Here is a 5,192-nt window from a genome sequence, read left to right as displayed (position 1 = left end):
TATATAATTTTATTATAATAATATTATATATATCTATATTTTTATATTATATATTATTATTTAAAATTTTTTATATAATAATATATATTTATAATTATATATAATATATTTATATATATATATATATATCATATTTATATATATACTATATATTTTATCTATATCTATATATATATTTATATATTATATATTATATATATATATTATATATATTATATATATCTATATATATATATATTCTATTTTATCATATTTATATATATTATATGTATGATATATTATATATACATATGTGTGTGTGTGTAAAAATATGTATGCCTCTTTATACATATATTTAAATATTTATGTGTAAATAAATATATATATGTTTCATTATTTATACTTATGTGTGTGTATGTGTGTGTTCATATATGTGTATATATATATATTTATACATAAAAATTTATGTATATATACATTTATTTATGTATTTGTTTGAATATATATTTTATGTGTGAAAATTATGTATATTATATTTAAATATATATCTATCTATATATCTATCTATCCATCTATCTATCTGTACATATATATATATATATATATATATATATATATATATATATATATATAAAATTATATATGATATATATTTTATATTTATATGTCTATTAATGCATTCATATATATTTATGTTATATGTGAATAGTCATGTATATTGTGCTTGACATTTAAATTTTTTAGTATTGATGTTAAAGCAGTCTGTTATTTTAGTTCTATTGTCCGTTCACAGGGTTGACGATGAGTGTCCTTGGTGATGGGATGCCTTGGCCCCACTCACGGGAGAGGAAATATCGGCATTGGAGTGGGCGTCAAAGAAGAGCTCAGCGAAGATTTCCCCGAAGATGCATGCTTGGAATTAAAGAGGAACCACTTGATTATGGAGATGAAACAAGAATGATGTGTGTACATAAATGTGATACATGAAAGTCATTTCTTTCATAACCTTCATGATCTAAGACATGAGGCACATGCAAAAGAATCATGTAACTGGGTGAAAGATTGTAATGACATGTCAAAATTGCCCTTTGGGGCTAAGGACTGTGGGAAGACGTGTTCATCAGATGGGGTACAAGTGATTATGGGAAAGACTGAAGGAAGAACCCATCTAAAAGTGGAATCCATAAGGAAATGTTTTGCATGTGAGGTGTGTGGCGGGGAAAGTGTCTCAAAAGAGTCACATCAACTTTCACATGGGAGTCCACACAAATGAAAAGCCATACAACTGTGAGATTTGAAATAAGACTTCCCCATCCAAAAGCGATTTAGAAAAGCATGTTGACGTAAAACACAGAGGGGAAGCCATAAAACTGTGAGATTTGCAAAAGGCCTTCCATATGATCTAGTTTTTTTAATCATATGACAATGCATACGATGAGAAACCATTCCGCTATGACTTTACAACAGTCCATCTCACAGAAGCATAATCTGGTGAAGAACATGAGAAAACATATAGCTTGACACTTGCAGTAAAAAATATTCTGAAGAAGATATCTTGTACAGCACATTAAAATACATACAAAGAGAAGCCATACTCTGTGAAATTTTGCAACAATACCTTCTTATTGAAAAGTTATCTGGTGGGCACATGAGAACACATACAAAGGAGAAGCCATAAAATTCTCAATTTAAAACAAAGACTTCTCAAGCAAATCTAAGTAGCATTCATATGGGAGTACATACAGAGGAGAAGCCATACAGCTGTTAGATTTGTAACAAGAACTTTTTGCATAGAGCTAATCTAGCGCGTCATAGGAGATTGCACACAGAGGAGAAGCCATACATTTTGTGAGATTTGTAACAAGGGTTTTTCAGAGAAATATCGTCTAGAAGTCCATGAGAGTACATACAAAAGAAAGCCATACGCTGTGAGATTTGCAACAAGGCCTTCTCATATAAAGAAAGTCTGGATTCATATAGAATGCATAAAAAGGAGGAGACATACAGCTGTGAGATTTGCAATAAGGCCTTCTATGTGAAAAGTCATGTATTGGGCAATGAGATGCATACAAAAGAGAAATCATCCACTGTCAATTTGCAGTAAAGACTTCTCAGAAATCAAACCTAATAATCCACATGAGAGTAACAAAAAAGAGAAGCCATACAGTTTGTGAGATTTGCAATAAGGCCTTCTCACGCAGAAATTGTCAAGAAATCCACATGAGAGTACACACAAAAGAGAAGCCATACTGCTGTGAGATTTGCAATAAATCTTTCTCATTAAAAGTAATCTATAAGCCACATGAGAGTTCATACACAGGAAACCATATAGCTGTGAGATTGCAATAAAGACTTCTCATATAAATCTAGCCAAATACAACATATGAGAGTACAATGAAGGAAAAGCCATGCATCTGTGAGTTTTGAAATAAGGGTGTCTCACAGAAAGGTAGTCTAGTGGGACATATAAGAATACATACAAAGGAAAGCCATACTGCTGTGAGATCTGTAATAAAGTCTTTGCTTTGAAAGGTGGTTTATTAAAGCACACTAGAGTACTACGAAGGAAAACCCATAAGCCAGATGCATCTTAGGTATTAAAAGTTTTCTTTTCTGATTTGTTTTGGGGTTTATGTTATTCTTAATTGTATTTTGTCAAGTTTATTCGTTTTACTCGATATGACTTGTGTGTTATCTCCATAGACTTATCCACATGCACTGTTGTCACTGACCAGGGTGATTAAAAAGATGGCCACGAATGTCCAAAACGTTCAAAGAAGATGCTCCTACCCTTCATCAATAAGGTCACAGACAGGGGAAGTTGGCAAATTTATACAGGAGTGTACTGACTGCTAGCATGTTTTTAGATCAAGTTTACAGGGGAAACTTCTTCTATTTTTTTTTTAAGAAATGTAAGTGGTTTTAAGGAATAATTTTTGATATATACGAGTCAACATGCATAAACACCATATATTTCATCTGTGTATCTATTTATCTGTGTATATCATGAAATATATTAATGGGCCCAATCGTACATTTCTCATGCATAAAAAGAATACAGTATGACTTATTGTTAGCATCTTTATATAAGCATAAATTAAAATGAATATATATAGCACATGAGATATATTTGAAAGTTGCATTACATCTTTAGAAATACGTCTGTATTTCTAATTCAAATATAATCAAGTGCAATAAATGCCTTTGTTGCATGTGAAGCTATCCATTCTCATTCATACCTTATATCTTATATATATACACACACATACATATATATATATATATATATATATATATGTACACTCAATTATGTCCCAAAACCTCTCCATAATTTCCTCTCCTTTTCTGTTTAAGTATTTTCATCATTATTACTCTCATGTTTAGTACAATCACTCTGCTCTGCTGGGTGGCCGAACTAACTCGAACTAACTGGAAGAGTAGAACTTTTCCAGTGGAGACATCCCATTCCTATTGTTAGGGACATAGGTACATACAACATAGTATATAATATGTTGTGATACCTAAGTGGAATATGAATATTTTGATTTAGTTACTATTCATATTAACGTTATCTAATTAGGTATTTGGTGCTCCCATCCCTTCTTGATGCGTGTGTGTGTGTGTGTAGATATGTACGTATGTCTATATATATATATATATATATATATATATATATATATATATATATATATATATATATATATATATATATATATATATATATATATACATATATATATATATAATATATATAATATATACATGTACCACACCACACACATGTATTACATATACATATGTATGCATATATATGTGCAATTTTAAAATATATATATATAATATATATATATATATTATATATATATATAATATACATAATGCTGCACACACACACACAATTGTATGTACATATACATATATATATATATATTATATATATATATATATATATTTTTAAAATATATACGTATATATATATATATATATATATATATTTTTATATATATATATATATTTTATTATAGTATATATTATTATTATATATATTATAATATTCATATATTATATATATATTATGTATATATCTATAAAACATATATTACCATCTATTGACCTCTATATTTTCTTCTCATCTATATTATTATCTATTATTATATCTTTGTGTGTGTGTGTGTGTGTGTGGTGTGTGTGTGTGTGTGTGTGGTGTGTGTGGTGTATGTGTGTGTGTGTGTATGTGTGTGTGTGCACATAAATAATAAATAATAATCCCTTTTGTATGTGTGTGTGTTTGTTACATATATATAAACATATATATTAAAACACTTGGCGGATAATGTGAATAAGAAGGATAAAAATACTGTTCCTTTTCCTACTCTTATGAAAAACACATACCTGGCCACTTTCGTTTCAGGTTTAGAAACACCAATGTGTATGATTTTACTCATATGGTTTTTCGTCTTCATAATAAAGTGCATAACTCTATATGAAAATCTATATCAAAACATAGTCAGTTCAACCAAAAACACCCAAGTGTCTGCTCTGCTTTTACCATTTATATATATATATATATATATATATATATATATATATATATATCTATATAATATAATCTAATATATATATATATATATATAACATAATTATTAAAATACTATTTTATATATATTTTATATTATATATATATATATTATATATATATTTTATATATATATTACACACACACACCCACACACACGCACACACACACACACACCACAAACCCACACACACACACCAACACACCACCACACACACACCACACACACCCACACACACACACGCACACACCGCACCCACACACACACACACACCACCCACACACACAACACCCCACACACACACACACACACCCATACACACACACTCCCATGTGTTATATATATTATATATTATATTTTATATATATATATATATATATATTTTATATATAAAAATATATAATTCATACACGTATGTACAGATATATGCATATGTAATATTATGATACACACACATAAAACACATAAAGCACATTCTATTCACTCAAACCGGCTATGCTTATGCGAACGACAAGTCGATCCGGATTCCCTTACGGGAACGCCAGACGCAGCCGCCGAGCCAGATAAACGGCTAACGACTAGTGGTTAGTTTTGTTACCATTTAAGTCTAAAAGAAGGAGAGGAGGTGGGGTGGGG

Source organism: Penaeus monodon, chromosome 44 (genome assembly GCF_015228065.2).
Source record: "Penaeus monodon isolate SGIC_2016 chromosome 44, NSTDA_Pmon_1, whole genome shotgun sequence".
NCBI lineage: Eukaryota > Metazoa > Arthropoda > Malacostraca > Decapoda > Penaeidae > Penaeus > Penaeus monodon.
The sequence above is the reverse complement of the archived record's forward strand: the minus strand, read 5'-3'. Positions refer to the sequence as shown.